This window comes from Rhinatrema bivittatum, chromosome 2 (genome assembly GCF_901001135.1).
Source record: "Rhinatrema bivittatum chromosome 2, aRhiBiv1.1, whole genome shotgun sequence".
In the NCBI taxonomy this organism is placed as follows: domain Eukaryota; kingdom Metazoa; phylum Chordata; class Amphibia; order Gymnophiona; family Rhinatrematidae; genus Rhinatrema; species Rhinatrema bivittatum.
Window position 1 is genome coordinate 305,774,732 of NC_042616.1, and position 16,409 is coordinate 305,791,140.

Below are 16,409 nucleotides of genomic sequence, written 5' to 3' on the forward strand. Positions count from 1 at the left end.
AGGGAATTTTTTTATTGTCCCCCCCCCCACCTTTCCCTCCCTTCCCCTATCTAACCCACCCCCCCCAGCCCTACCTAAATCCCCACCCCCCCCACCTTGTTCGATGGAGTTACGCCTGCAGGCATAACTTGGTGTCACTGTTGCCCAGTGACTGGGATTCCCTCCCTCCTGGGTGCTGTGAGCGCTGCCTCTGCAGCATGGCCCAGTATCAGCTGGCCTGATGAGTGGAAGACCTAACCTGGCAACTGAACTGAAGTCCTCCACATGGGCATGGCCATGCATACTGAGCTTCTGGGCCGGCCCCTTTAGAACATTTTTAATTTAAAAAAAAGAATAAAAACACTCCGATAGGCCACGATTCATACTTCCTTATGGTTATATATTTGTCACTAATGTACCCAGGAAAGACCAACTCGACCAATCTACACAGCAGCAGGCTAGATTTGAATCAGATTTATTATCATTAAGTCAAATAATCTAAGTAGGGTGGATCAGAAAAGCCAAGTATTTAGTAATAAAAGTTTAAGAAGCACTAGTAGTTACTAGTTATTTTAGAAAATCTTTTCAATGCAGAATGTTTATTTTTCAAAAATGCTGTGGAATAACAAAAATTAATGAAGTCTAAGGTAGCAGCAGAGGGAATCCCCTCCCCCTCCCCCAGGAATGTATATACATTTTGTCAGTGCCCAAAAGGCCACATTGACTAAACGGACCCATTCTAATTATGAGAATATCATTTTCAATAATGGAAACGCCAATACAATGCACAGGCCGCTGTGTCGGGTACTTGGCCACGCCCCTGGATGGCAGACATGCCCCCGGACACACCCACCGGACCACCCATTTTAGCAAGCCCCGAGACTTAGGCGCAGGGCTTTTAAAATCTACCCCTATATGTGTTAAAGTCCACAATAGGAGGATCCAATCACAACCTCAGTGGAAAACAAAAATACTTTCAATAAGAAAAAACTAGCTCAGAGGACAACGTTATATATTTTGTTGCGGTTTAATATTCCTAACATGATTATTCAGTTTTAGACAGGTGAGGATGATGTGGGAACCTTAATCTTGTTAGACAGGGAAGATGATAGCTGAGAGGGCTGGTAAAATATATAAGAAGCCCCCAAAATCTTGACCACACACTTGAAAGGGAACTTGAGCAAGAACCCCCTCCCCCGCAAGTTCTATAACTGGGGTTTCATTATGAGGAATTGATGCCTTCTCGCTGATGTAGGCCTGGCCAAATCAGGAAATATTTGTACATGGTTATTTAAAAAAGGCTGAGCCTTCCCGTTCTCGTGCCCTCCGTTTTCGGGTGGAATGTGGCATTAGCAGGTAAAAACAAAATCGGAGGAAAAGAGAGATGCTCACTAACTCCGTGCTAGTATGCCATCTTGGATCAGAGGTATATTTTCTTTAAATAAAATACATTTTGGATACCCTGAAAACATGTCTTCCTGGGGGGTTCCCCAGGACAGGTTTGGAAACTACTGCTCTACTACAGGGGTGGGCAATTCCAGTCCTCGAGGGCCAACATCTTCTCAGATTATCAGAATATCCCTTTTGAATATGCATGAGAGATATGCATGCATACTTCAACTGTATGCAAATCTGCCTCATGCATATTCATTAGAGATAGCCTGAAAATCTAACGGCTGGATTTTAAAACCCCAGCCTTATGCTCGCTGGGCCAATTTTCAAACAGGCCCAGCCACGAATGTAGACCCCAGGATGCGGGTAAGTGCCGGGGTCTGAAAAGGGGGTGGTCTGGGGGACAGAGAGAGGCAATCTGGGGGGCAGGTCGGGCCGGGACAGGGCCTGACCTGAAGTAATTGCGAAACAAAAGGTAAAAAAACAAAAAAAAGGGGTTTTAGACGGTGGGGAGGAGAGGGGAAGGGGAAGGAAGGTTAGGGTAGGGGTAGGAAAGTTCCCTCCCAGTCCGCTCCTAAATTGGAGCAGACTGGGAGGGAACTGGGGGAGCCCCGATCTCGTCACCGCGTGAATTTGCTTGATTCTACCCCCCCTTGCGTGCGCCACCCCAGATTTTATAACATGCACATGTATTTTTTTTAAATCTACCCTTTAGGGGACTGGAGGTGGCCTACTCCTGCTCAGGACTGCCTGCTTTTCTGTAAGTTGCTAACTTTTTAATTTAATTCTCTATCTTTAAGCAATTCCAGTTTATTTTCATTTCTATGTCCAAATCCAAAAGTCACCACATATCATTTACGTGTTTACTTTGAGCAGTTTCCAGTTATTATTAGGGTCAGTAGCGTGTCATAGATCATTTATTTAAAAAAAGAAAATATCTTAGATTGCTCAAATATTCCAAACATTTTACATTTCCCAGCAGACTATTATTAAACCTCTGGATACAACCTTTAGATTTTGATCTGTTAAAAGTAAACAACAGTCACAGAGGGGTATGATCAGACAACCCTCTCTCAAAATATTGGGAATTATTCAGTGTTTAACCTTATTCTTTCTGAATAAAAAAAAGAGATAATCTTAGATTCCAAGAGATAAGAGGAAATGGCAGAGTGCAGATCAGCCCATAACAGCAGTGACAGGACTGCTTTTTGATTGTAGGAGCGGTCCCTATCCTGCTGCAGCTCGAACAGAGGCCCGGCCGATCACATTCCACCATGACCTGAAGAGAGGCCCAGAGAGGCCACTGCAGACCCCATCCGTCTGTGGCCCAAAAAGAGGCCAACAGGGCCATGGCTAACCCCCATCTTGCAGCAGCCTGAAGAGAGGCCCCGTGGGACCATGGCAAGCTCCATCCTGCTGTGGCACAAAGAGAAGAAGAGAGTGTGTGAGAGAGTGAGAGCTTGTGTGTATTTATAAGTGTGAGAAAGAATTAGAACCTATGAAGGAGTGAGAGAGGAAGTGTGTGAGAGCCTATGTGTATGTGTGTGCATGCTTGTGTGCGAGAGAGCTTGTATGCATGTGTGTGTGTGTGTAAGAGAGAGAGTCTGGGTAAATGTTGTGCAGGAGGGCATGGGCATGTGTGTGTTAGAGAAAGCATGTGTGTGTGTGTGTGTGCATGTATGTGTATGTATATATATCTATCTATATATATCTATGACAGTGGAGAAAGTTTGTGTGCCCTTTCCCACCTACCTCCCCTCTCCACTAATCCACAACAATTGCAATGTGAATGGAAATCAAAAGTTCCCAGGTATGGAGTGCAGAGTGTTTTTTTGTCCTTATTAGAAGAAACCCTGAGAGTGTGAGTGTATGTGAGAGCGAGAGCCTATGAATGAGTGAAAGAGGGAGTATATGAGAGCCTGTGTGTATGTGTCTTCTGGTTTGAAATATTTTGTTTTCTTAATTTTTAAAAATTGTTGTTTTTAATAATTGGATATTATTCCAATCATCATCTATTTAGAAATATTTATTCTTCTGAATAGTATAGTTTTACTATTAGCTTTAGGTTTCTTTATTTATATGTTGTCTATGCAATAGCCCTAAGAGGCTCACCTGAGAACATTCACAATAAAACAGCAAAACAGAATTAAGACAAAAATTCAAAGCTAACAAAGTAAAAAAAAACCAAACCCGTTAACAGTTTATAAAAAGTTAAGATCCAAAATGCTCTGCATCCAATGGATAAGTCTACCCTGTGCAAATTACATAAAAATAATCAAAAGAAAATAATAAAAACAAAGTTAAAACGTAGTTCAACAAAACTACGTCTTAACGAGGAAAGTCTTAGCTGATTCTTATAAGTTTTAGTGCAAGACTTACAACTCTGTTCATGTGAAGGCTAGTCCAAATGTTTGGTGCAGCCACTGAAATGAGCACTGGCGAATTTCTGGCAAGTGTACTTGGTGTACAGAAGGTACCTCTAGTAGAGCTTTCTGCAATGAACGTAAAGCTCTGATAGGATTGTAACTCTTCAATAACGCGTCAACCAAAGAAATGAATTCTGGGCAAGCAAGTTGTGTACCAGCAGCACAATCTTATATCTGATCCTTGACTGGATAGGAAGCCAATGAAAATCAGATAGCATTGGAGTAATATTCTCCCAGTTTAAGCACCCTGAAATCAGCTGGGTGGTGGCATTTTGTAACATCTGCATTGCCTTAATTGTAACAGTAGATAAATCAAGGTACATCGCATTACAATAGCTGAGGAATGGCATAATCAACATTTGATTGATGTTTTATATTTCTTGATTTTATTGTTTGATGCTTTATGAGGAATGGTGTTGTTTGTTTATTCCATTGTTGTACTCCATACAGAAGTCTGGCTTGGGTCTTCCAATTCAGTTTTTGTCTACAGGTTTCTTTTTATAGTTTATGATCACTTTATTCTGTATTTGGAGAGGGTCTGTCTGTGTTCTGTATATCTGACTGTGGTGAGATATTCTGCTAAAGCACAGTTTTTATTTAGGGATCTATAGCAGCCTACTTGTTCTGTTTCCCTAATAGGAGGTGTAATGGTGTTTTAATGCCTGGTGTAATATTTGCAGTGTTGCCTTTTCATAGGTAAGGTTGTTGTTGTTTGAGTGCTGGCAATTAGTGCTGTTTCGTTGGGAGGTTTACTATATTGATAATTGAAATTGTTTATTCACAGCTTTCTCCTTTATGAGGGCCAAGCCCACATCCAACACGCATCACAACAGGCCTAATACCATATGGGCTTCAAGTGTCTTTTTTGCAGGGTTTTACTGGTTGGCACCATGGTAGTGCATGTAAATATAATATTTGAGTTATTTTAAGTGATATTTTTACCTCAGACTGTACTTTGAATGTCCTTTTTTGTGTAAAATCTGTTTTAAATACATAATTTTTAATTGGGTGTGGAGAGGGCTGTTGGAGGAGGGCGGGCTCAAGGATGTAAGTTTAACCTAGGATGCCTAATATCCTTGCACCATCTCTGGTTGACACCCACACACAGAAAGTTCACATGGAGAGAAAGAGAGGGCCATAGCAGTGCCTGGAGCCACATATAGGCAGAGACAGGAAACCAAGACAGCAGGAAACTGAGAGTTGGGAAGAGATCAGTGATATATTACCTAAATTGTTGAGCATAGCAGTCACTGACTGTGTTTACTGTCCCCTAACAGGAGAACCATCATCTACCTCCCATGGTACAGGGAACAGACCTTAGAGGGTTGAGGAGAGCCCAGATTTATACCCTAGACACATCCCCTGAAAATTTTCACTCTTTGAACTACAATCTCACTCATTGGCATAGTAAATTTCACTCATTGGGAGGGACCATGCTTGGTGCCTCTGTAACAAGAGTGGAAGGGCTGCATTAGGCTGCCATGGTTAAACCTTAAGTACCCTGGAGAAACGTGTATGACACGGCACTTACAACCCTATGAGGAGTGGTCCGACTGCATCAGGCTTCCAAGGAGCCTGCGGTAACCTGTTCAGAATGGGGGTTACAGAGCTAACAGTGCTGATACAGCTATATCAGTTTTCCAAGAACAATGGGGTTATTTGCGAGGAGAGACCATGGTTATAGCCCATGAGCAAAGAGAGGTTGAATGTTTTTGGACAATGACCTCTCTAGTTTTAGTGACTGTATGAATATAACAAAACCTGGTGATAAGAAATGGAAGAGAGTCTGGATGTTGAATTACATATGGGACTGTGAGAATCAAAGTGGAAGATAACGAAACCCGGGCTAGCCTAACAGCAGAGGTGGAGGCTAACACTTGTTGTGGAACCTGGATATATTTGGTTCAGATGTGGAAGACGATAGTGGGAACAGGGTTGAGAGGTCGAATAAACCTAATGACACAGTAGTCCATGGGGTAACCAAGTTGGTAGCCGAGGCCACAATTCTCCACAAACCAATCTGGGTCAGTGATGGTAGGTTCTGGTGGCCAGGCATTGTTCATGGTGATAAGGGGTGGATAAAGAAAACATGGGTGAGCCCCAATACAGGTCATAAAGTAGCCAAGCTAGTACCACCAGGCCACATATTCCCCTAAACAAAGCAGGTTGGTCATGGAGAATTACAGTAGGTGGCTGGATGTTTGGGCAACAGCCTCACTAATTTTGGTAGATTGTTTCAGGGCTTGGAGATGAGCTGAAGTGGGCAGGGGGATGAGGGGTGGGGGGTGAGAGGGGAGGGTGATGCGTGCTTAACTGATTCTGGGAACTTGCATGCCCATCTGCTCAGAACGGTGAAGAACCAAAGAGGAAGACACCAAAAACATATTTGGATAAGGAGCAACATCCTGTAAGCACTCAAGCTCCTACAGCTGGCACCTGGGATATATCCTTTAACAGTGGGGACCAGAATAACTGGCCTGATTGGATATCCAGTTGTGGCCTTTTTCTGCTCCCATTCACTAAGTTATAAGGTGGCTTTTAATCACTAGGGAGCTATTTTAATAACATGTTAGAAATCCATGTGGATTCAAATTCTGGGGGTTGCTAAGGATACTTCAAGGTTGAAGGCCCAACTGGTTTTAATTTCCTTTTAAGTGGCAGCCATGCCTAATATCAGATTTGGCAAGCAACAGGCATGCCATTGCTCCTGGGCGTAAACGAACATGAAAAGGAGTTTATATCTGACATTTCTTTTAAAGCATAATGAACTCCTTTTGTTCTGTACAGTCCCACGCTTAGAAAAACCCTGTAGTTCTTTTTTTTTTTTTTTTTTTTACTTTAAAGGCCATTTGGTGTTGTTAATCCACATTATCTGGATGACTGACAACATGCATTTTAAAGTCAGACCTTCCATTAGCATTTTGCCTTTTTCTGGCACAGTACGCAGCGGCGGCTTGAGAGTTGGACAGCACCTTTCCCTGGACTGACCTGGGATAAACAAAAGGTGGTTCATGGCTCCTAGAGCTGGAATCCGCAGCTCTTCCAGATATACAAAAAGTGAGCCAAAATGGAAAGTTCATCCTGAAAATCCTATGAATGACCGGTGGGCCCTGGGAAGTTTCATTTAAAACAAAGCGGCACTAACTAGGCTACAAATGCAGATGTATGTGGCGCTAAAAATAATCAGAATGAAAGGAAAGTAGGAAATAGAATAATCAAAATATAAATATTATATATTTATATTTTAATATTAATGATTATTAATAGAATAATCAGAATGAAAGGAAAGTAGGAAATAGAAAGTAGGAAAAAAATAATCAGAATGAAAGGAAAGTAGGACTTGGCTGTTCAAGCAAGCCTTCCCTGACTCAAACTAATGCCTTCACCTTCTACATATTTAAAACAAGCAGCTCATCTCCGTCTCCTTGTACATAGTTTTTAGCCATTACTAATCTCTTTCCTTTATCTCCATCTTCTCCCAGTTCATCATTCCTTGTTATTTGTAACTGCTTTTTCCTTGCCGATAGTTCTAGTTGATGTATTTATTCACTCCTCTTCATATGTAAACCAGCATGATGTGATTCTTATCATGAATGCCGGTATATAAAAACCTTAAATAAATAAATAAATAAATTTATTTATTTATTTATTTAGCATTTTTATATACCGACTTTCCAATAACAGAATTACTGATCAATTCGGTTTACATTTTAACAGAACAATAACATTGACAAGTAAATGTCTTACAAAGAACAGGTCGATATAACTTGGATAAGTAAATATGGGGTTAACCAGTAAAGATACATTGCCTAATATAGGTATAAGTAAAAGATACAGTGCCTAATGTAGGTTAAATAAACAGTTGCTAATTATAAGGGGAGGCCTAAGTTAAATAAACAGTTGCTAATTATAAGACTAGGTTATGTCTTCGACTGCCATAGATTAAGTGAGTTCTATAGATGATCTAAATAGCTCTCAGGTGGGTAAACATTGGCCGAGATGTTCCACAGGAAGCTGTTATGGGAAAGCTTGGTTGAACAACCAAGTCTTGAGTCTTTTTTTAAATGTAGATGAGCATTGCACTGCTCTGAGTTCTGGTGGGAGAGAGTTCCAGATTTTGGGGCCCGCTGTAGAGAAGGCTCTTTTGCTTAATGCTGACTTCATCGGTAGTGTATGTAGGTTGTTTTTATAGGCTTGTCTTACTGGTCTGGAGGAGGTGTGGAATCGGAGAGGGATTTTGAGCTCGAGTGGTGCCAAGTTGTGTAGAGCCTTGTGGGTTAATGAGAGCACTTTGAATAGTATTCTGAATTTCACGGGTAGCCAGTGTAGGGTTTTCAAAATAGGTGATATGTGGTCTCTTTTATTGGACTTGGTTAAGATCCTTGCTGCTGCGTTTTGCAGCATCTGTAGGGGTTTTATGGCGTTAGCGGGGAGGCCTAGTAGAAGCGAGTTGCAATAATCTATTTTCGTGAGAATGATAGCTTGCAGCACTAAACGGAAATCTTGGAAATGGAGGAGAGGTCTCAACCTTTTCAAAACTTGTAATTTGAAGAATCCATCCTTTACGATATTATTTATGAGAGATCTGTAATTCATTTGATTATCAAGGATAACCCCTAGATTTCTGACTTGTGTGGACATTGTTAATTGAGAAGACAAGATGGTACTGGGATGTGTGTGGGTTCCGTCTTGGGAGATGAGTAGGTATTCTGTTTTGCTTTGATTTAGAATCAGATTGAGGCTCGTGAGCAAGTTGTTGATGGCTAGTTGGCAAGAGTTCCAGAAGTCCAGGGTTTTTTGGAGAGATTCAGTGATAGGAATCATTATCTGCACATCGTCTGCGTATAAGTAGTGTATGAGATTTAGATTAATGAGGAGCTGGCAGAGTGGTAGAAGGTATATATTGAATAAGGTTGGAGAAAGTGACGAGCCTTGAGGGACTCCTAAGGTGCAGGTGACTGGTTGCGAAACTTCCTTGTTGACCTTGACCTTGTACTGTCTGTTCTGTAAGAATGATTTGCACCATTTGAGGGCCTCATCTCTGATGCCTATGTCTGACAGACGATCTATTAATGTGTTATGATTGACCGTGTCAAATGCCGCCGAGAGATCAAGTAGGATGAGAAGACAAGGGTGTCGGTTTTCCAGGTTTAGTAATATGGAGTCCGTTAGTGAGATAAGTAGAGTTTCCGTGCTTCGTGATTGGCGGAAACCGAACTGAGCTGGAGACAAAATGTTGTTATCGTTTAGGTATTCAGTTAGTTGTTTGTTTACAACACGTTCCATGATTTTTGCGATGAAAGGTAGATTTGCAATTGGGCGAAAATTGGATGGGTTTTCTGGAGAAAGACTAGATTTTTTTAGTAGTGGTTTTACGATTGCCATTTTTAGTGGATCAGGTACTAGCCCTTGGGAGAAGGAGCAGTTGATGATTTGTGCAATGGGTTTGGAGATGGTTTTAGCGCAGGCGATGAGTAGATTGGTGGGTATGGAGTCCTGAGGGTGTGAAGAAGGTTTGAGCTTTTTTAAGATATTTTCAATCTCTAAGGATGAGGTCGGTTCGAATTCCCTAAGGCTAACCATTTGTGATGGGACAGCAGCTCGAGGTGTAACTGGTGAAGTGTTGATATTATTCTTGGACTGAGTTAGGAGTTTTGGGATCTTATTTTTAAAGTAGGTAGCCAGTTCTTCTGCTTTGCTTGCTGCTTTATCATCTGGTATAGATGTGAAAGCGGGTTTAGTGAGTGATGATACCAAAGAAAAAAGCGCCCTGGGGTCGAAGATGAAGTGGTGAATTTTTTGCGAGTAAAAGTTTCTTTTTGCTTGGAGAATGGAAATTCTGTATAGGTGCATCGTGGACTTGAATGCTGTGATGTTGGTAGATGTAGGGTTTTTCCGCCAGTGTTGTTCTTTTTTTCTGAGCTCTTGTTTTAAGGATTTTAGATTTGGTGTGTACCAAGGTTTTCTATTGTCCTTGTTTGCTTGATGAGCTTTGGTGATAGTTGGGCATGTGGTATCGGCCACTTTTTTGGTAATGTTGTTCCAGGACGTGATGGCTGATTCCACGTTTGTAAGGTCTAGTTGGTTGAATTCACCTGATAGGCAATTGCTGAGTGTTTCTTGGCTGCACATTTTCTTGAATTGGATTGAGTTATTCTGCCTTCCTGGGGTTGTAGGTAGGTTTATCTTTAGTACGGTGTTGATCAGCATATGGTCTGACCAAGGAACTGGAATGCATGTAGGGTTAGAGGAATGGGTAATTTCCTGGTTAATGAAAATGAGGTCCAGCGTGTGACCTGCTTTGTGGGTGGGTTCTTTAATTATTTGTTTGAAACCCATGAAGTTTAGTGTGTTTAGGAAGGTTTCACAACTAGAAGAGAGGGGGGATACATCTACATGGAGATTGAAATCCCCCAGGATGATCGCTGGAATGTTGGAGTTGATGTGTTTTACTATATTTTCAATCAAAGGTGAAGGGTCTGTTTCGAGGAATCCTGGGGTGGCGTAAATTAGCCCGATTTGAAGGTGAGAAGATCTGAAAACTGCGAATTCTAGAGAGTGTGAGGATATTGAGGTTTGTAGCGACATTCCCAGTGTTTTTTTTGCTGCAAGAAGAAGACCACCTCCTCTTTTTTTGAGTCTAGGGATAGAGAATATATTGTAAGTTTGGGTGGGGAGTTGGTTGATTGTAGCGATGTCTTCTGGTTTTAACCAGGTTTCTGTAATTGCAAATAGGTCGGTGTTTGTTTCCTGAAGGTAGTCATGTAGAAGGTGAGTTTTCTTAGTCAAAGACTGTGCATTTAGCAGCGATAGGGTAAAAAGTGAGAGGCCTAGTAGTTGGTTTAGAGGCGAGATGATGATAGGAATGAATCTTTTTTGTAAGGGGTGAGGTAAGGCTTGATTTTTTGCAGATGATCTCTTGACATTGTGGATGATTGGGATTGGTGAACCTGCCATGTTTGGTTTTGTGAGGGGGTTGAGGCAGGGATTGCTTTGGTGGTGTGAGCTGTTGGATTTAGAGGTGGTTAGTTTTTGAGCCTGGAGTGTGCATTCAGATAAGAAGACTCTGAGTTAGTGAGATATATCTTTGATTGAGAGAGGAGGATTTGTAGGTGTGGTAGATTGTATTTTGGCGTTGCTCAGTACTTACTGCGGTTGTTCGGCTGATATGCACAGATGGTCCGACCTTAGTTGTGTGGTTACTGTTGCCCTGAGCGGTCTGTGGTGGTCTTCCCTCGGGTCTGCACGAAGGGGCTCACAAAGGGGCCAGCCCCTTTGTCATGCTCCTTCGGCGTGCGACGCAAGGCGTGCGACGCCTAGGCGCTGTGGATGATTTAAAGGGTTCCTGGCCCTGCCGTGATTGGCGGCGCTGCGGGGCTTCTGATTGGCTGTCGGCCCGGAGGAGGGCTGAAGGAGGAGCCGGTGGGCCGGGATCAGCGCCTCGTGGTCGGCGCGGAGGTCTGCTTGGGTGAGGGTGCGTTTAAGGGCCTTACCCCGGTGGGTCTCGGCGCCGGCTGCGCAGGCCTCGCACGTCCGGTCCCGCTGAAATCGCCGAGGAGGAGGCTTTAGCGTCGCCGCGGGTGAGTTTAAAGGGCTCCTGGCCCTGCCGTGATTGGCGGCGCTGCGGGGCTTCTGATTGGCTGTCGGCCCGGAGGAGGGCTGAAGGAGGAGCCGGTGGGCCGGGATCAGCGCCTCGTGGTCGGCGCGGAGGTCTGCTGGGGTGAGGGTGCGTTTAAGGGCCTTACCCCGGTGGGTCTCGGCGCCGGCTGCGCAGGCCTCGCACGTCCGGTCCCGCTGAAATCGCCGAGGAGGAGGCTTTAGCGTCGCCGCGGGTGAGTTTAAAGGGCTCCTGGCCCTGCCGTGATTGGCGGCGCTGCGGGGCTTCTGATTGGCTGTCGGCCCGGAGGAGGGCTGAAGGAGGAGCCGGTGGGCCGGGATCAGCGCCTCGTGGTCGGCGCGGAGGTCTGCTGGGGTGAGGGTGCGTTTAAGGGCCTTACCCCGGTGGGTCTCGGCGCCGGCTGCGCAGGCCTCGCACGTCCGGTCCCGCTGAAATCGCCGAGGAGGAGGCTTTAGCGTCGCCGCGGGTGAGTTTAAAGGGCTCCTGGCCCTGCCGTGATTGGCGGCGCTGCGGGGCTTCTGATTGGCTGTCGGCCCGGAGGAGGGCTGAAGGAGGAGCCGGTGGGCCGGGATCAGCGCCTCGTGGTCGGCGCGGAGGTCTGCTGGGGTGAGGGTGCGTTTAAGGGCCTTACCCCGGTGGGTCTCGGCGCCGGCTGCGCAGGCCTCGCACGTCCGGTCCCGCTGAAATCGCCGAGGAGGAGGCTTTAGCGTCGCCGCGGGTGAGTTTATAGGGCTCCTGGCCCTGCCGTGATTGGCGGCGCTGCGGGGCTTCTGATTGGCTGTCGGCCCGGAGGAGGGCTGAAGGAGGAGCCGGTGGGCCGGGATCAGCGCCTCGTGGTCGGCGCGGAGGTCTGCTGGGGTGAGGGTGCGTTTAAGGGCCTTACCCCGGTGGGTCTCGGCGCCGGCTGCGCAGGCCTCGCACGTCCGGTCCCGCTGAAATCGCCGAGGAGGAGGCTTTAGCGTCGCCGCGGGTGAGTTTAAAGGGCTCCTGGCCCTGCCGTGATTGGCGGCGCTGCGGGGCTTCTGATTGGCTGTCGGCCCGGAGGAGGGCTGAAGGAGGAGCCGGTGGGCCGGGATCAGCGCCTCGTGGTCGGCGCGGAGGTCTGCTGGGGTGAGGGTGCGTTTAAGGGCCTTACCCCGGTGGGTCTCGGCGCCGGCTGCGCAGGCCTCGCACGTCCGGTCCCGCTGAAATCGCCGAGGAGGAGGCTTTAGCGTCGCCGCGGGTGAGTTTAAAGGGCTCCTGGCCCTGCCGTGATTGGCGGCGCTGCGGGGCTTCTGATTGGCTGTCGGCCCGGAGGAGGGCTGAAGGAGGAGCCGGTGGGCCGGGATCAGCGCCTCGTGGTCGGCGCGGAGGTCTGCTGGGGTGAGGGTGCGTTTAAGGGCCTTACCCCGGTGGGTCTCGGCGCCGGCTGCGCAGGCCTCGCACGTCCGGTCCCGCTGAAATCGCCGAGGAGGAGGCTTTAGCGTCGCCGCGGGTGAGTTTAAAGGGCTCCTGGCCCTGCCGTGATTGGCGGCGCTGCGGGGCTTCTGATTGGCTGTCGGCCCGGAGGAGGGCTGAAGGAGGAGCCGGTGGGCCGGGATCAGCGCCTCGTGGTCGGCGCGGAGGTCTGCTGGGGTGAGGGTGCGTTTAAGGGGCCTTACCCCGGTGGGTCTCGGCGCCGGCTGCGCAGGCCTCGCACGTCCGGTCCCGCTGAAATCGCCGAGGAGGAGGCTTTAGCGTCGCCGCGGGTGAGTTTAAAGGGCTCCTGGCCCTGCCGTGATTGGCGGCGCTGCGGGGCTTCTGATTGGCTGTCGGCCCGGAGGAGGGCTGAAGGAGGAGCCGGTGGGCCGGGATCAGCGCCTCGTGGTCGGCGCGGAGGTCTGCTGGGGTGAGGGTGCGTTTAAGGGCCTTACCCCGGTGGGTCTCGGCGCCGGCTGCGCAGGCCTCGCACGTCCGGTCCCGCTGAAATCGCCGAGGAGGAGGCTTTAGCGTCGCCGCGGGTGAGTTTATAGGGCTCCTGGCCCTGCCGTGATTGGCGGCGCTGCGGGGCTTCTGATTGGCTGTCGGCCCGGAGGAGGGCTGAAGGAGGAGCCGGTGGGCCGGGATCAGCGCCTCGTGGGCGGCGCGGAGGTCTGCTGGGGTGAGGGTGCGTTTAAGGGCCTTACCCCGGTGGGTCTCGGCGCCGGCTGCGCAGGCCTCGCACGTCCGGTCCCGCTGAAATCGCCGAGGAGGAGGCTTTAGCGTCGCCGCGGGTGAGTTTAAAGGGCTCCTGGCCCTGCCGTGATTGGCGGCGCTGCGGGGCTTCTGATTGGCTGTCGGCCCGGAGGAGGGCTGAAGGAGGAGCCGGTGGGCCGGGATCAGCGCCTCGTGGTCGGCGCGGAGGTCTGCTGGGGTGAGGGTGCGTTTAAGGGCCTTACCCCGGTGGGGTCTCGGCGCCGGCTGCGCAGGCCTCGCACGTCCGGTCCCGCTGAAATCGCCGAGGAGGAGGCTTTAGCGTCGCCGCGGGTGAGTTTAAAGGGCTCCTGGCCCTGCCGTGATTGGCGGCGCTGCGGGGCTTCTGATTGGCTGTCGGCCCGGAGGAGGGCTGAAGGAGGAGCCGGTGGGCCGGGATCAGCGCCTCGTGGTCGGCGCGGAGGTCTGCTGGGGTGAGGGTGCGTTTAAGGGCCTTACCCCGGTGGGTCTCGGCGCCGGCTGCGCAGGCCTCGCACGTCCGGTCCCGCTGAAATCGCCGAGGAGGAGGCTTTAGCGTCGCCGCGGGTGAGTTTAAAGGGCTCCTGGCCCTGCCGTGATTGGCGGCGCTGCGGGGCTTCTGATTGGCTGTCGGCCCGGAGGAGGGCTGAAGGAGGAGCCGGTGGGCCGGGATCAGCGCCTCGTGGTCGGCGCGGAGGTCTGCTGGGGTGAGGGTGCGTTTAAGGGCCTTACCCCGGTGGGTCTCGGCGCCGGCTGCGCAGGCCTCGCACGTCCGGTCCCGCTGAAATCGCCGAGGAGGAGGCTTTAGCGTCGCCGCGGGTGAGTTTAAAGGGCTCCTGGCCCTGCCGTGATTGGCGGCGCTGCGGGGCTTCTGATTGGCTGTCGGCCCGGAGGAGGGCTGAAGGAGGAGCCGGTGGGCCGGGATCAGCGCCTCGTGGTCGGCGCGGAGGTCTGCTGGGGTGAGGGTGCGTTTAAGGGCCTTACCCCGGTGGGTCTCGGCGCCGGCTGCGCAGGCCTCGCACGTCCGGTCCCGCTGAAATCGCCGAGGAGGAGGCTTTAGCGTCGCCGCGGGGGAGTTTAAAGGGCTCCTGGCCCTGCCGGGATTGGCGGCGCTGCGGGGCTTCTGATTGGCTGTCGGCCCGGAGGAGGGCTGAAGGAGGAGCCGGTGGGCCGGGATCAGCGCCTCGTGGTCGGCGCGGAGGTCTGCTGGGGTGAGGGTGCGTTTAAGGGCCTTACCCCGGTGGGTCTCGGCGCCGGCTGCGCAGGCCTCGCACGTCCGGTCCCGCTGAAATCGCCGAGGAGGAGGCTTTAGCGTCGCCGCGGGTGAGTTTAAAGGGCTCCTGGCCCTGCCGTGATTGGCGGCGCTGCGGGGCTTCTGATTGGCTGTCGGCCCGGAGGAGGGCTGAAGGAGGAGCCGGTGGGCCGGGATCAGCGCCTCGTGGTCGGCGCGGAGGTCTGCTGGGGTGAGGGTGCGTTTAAGGGCCTTACCCCGGTGGGTCTCGGCGCCGGCTGCGCAGGCCTCGCACGTCCGGTCCCGCTGAAATCGCCGAGGAGGAGGGGCAGAATAAATAAAATAGAAAGTTGAAACTCAATCTCCTTTTAATGGTGGCAACAAATACATGGACTGTGCTGTGCAAAGGTTGTAAATACGAGATTGTCTGGTTGCGTTGGTAACCTGCCTGTTGTGCAATTTCGAAACCTTTTAATGAACAGGCATGCATCTCAGCCTGCATACTTGGCAAAACACCCCTGAAAAGTGGAAAGGGCATACCACAGCACTGGTAGGCTGAAAACACTGGGGGTAGATATTCAAAAGATCTTAAGGAGTTAGGTGCCCACATCTGTCTAAGTGAAAAATTCCTCCTGCTGAGTCCCTAAATTTAGGTGCCTATAAATGGATGGGCAGGTGTGTGGAGTTAGGTTTGGGAGAGAATATAAGAGGACTACACCTAGACACAGGGCTAGCTACCCTAAATCTAGCTGTAAACCTTCCCCTCCCCTCATACCCCCAGCCCCAGGTGCGCTGACCCTCCTCTTTCTGCCCAACTTCTGATACTTAAAATCCAAGCTTCCATCCCCCAGACCTGCAATCCTCCCTACAGCTGCAGGCCCTTCCCCATGAGTTGGTCAAAACACTAGATGGTCACTTCCCACCAAGAAGATCCCAGCAACCCTGCCACCTTACGTATTCTGCACTTATGGTTCCAGATGGTCTTAACTCTACAGCAGCAGAAGGGTCGCAGTTTCCCTCTTACTGGCACCACTGACACTGCATCGAATGATGTCGCTTGGTGCTGGCAGTGGTGGATTTTAAGTATCGGGGTCAGGCAGGCGAGAGGGGGAAGGTTAAACACCCATTTTCAGCCATGGCAAAATATCTTAATTCTATGTGGTCACATTTTGGTCATCTATATTTAGGTGAATTGTTAGCCAAACCTAGTTGCCTAGGTGGTCAAAATGTATTCCCCTAAATTAAGTGCTCAGCCCTTGGCAGGAAATTGGCCTGCACACGCTTTGAGATTGAAACCTACAAAAATGTGTTTTTCGGAGTTGCCAGATTCATGTTCTTCAAGTGCTTTCTGCAATCAACACTTCATATAAAAGAAGGTCACACTATTCAAAAAATACATCACATATTTTATAATCAAACCTCGATATTCCTTTCACTTCCACTGCTCTTCTCTCTTCCTATCATCAGCAGTGGCTGGTGGCCTAGAAAGTAAGTGGCATGTTAGAGTGAGGTCTCCATCCACTCCCTCTCCCCATTTTCTTTCTTCTCTCCACCTTCATCTCTCTAGCAGGGCAGCTCTTGGCTAAATGCACTT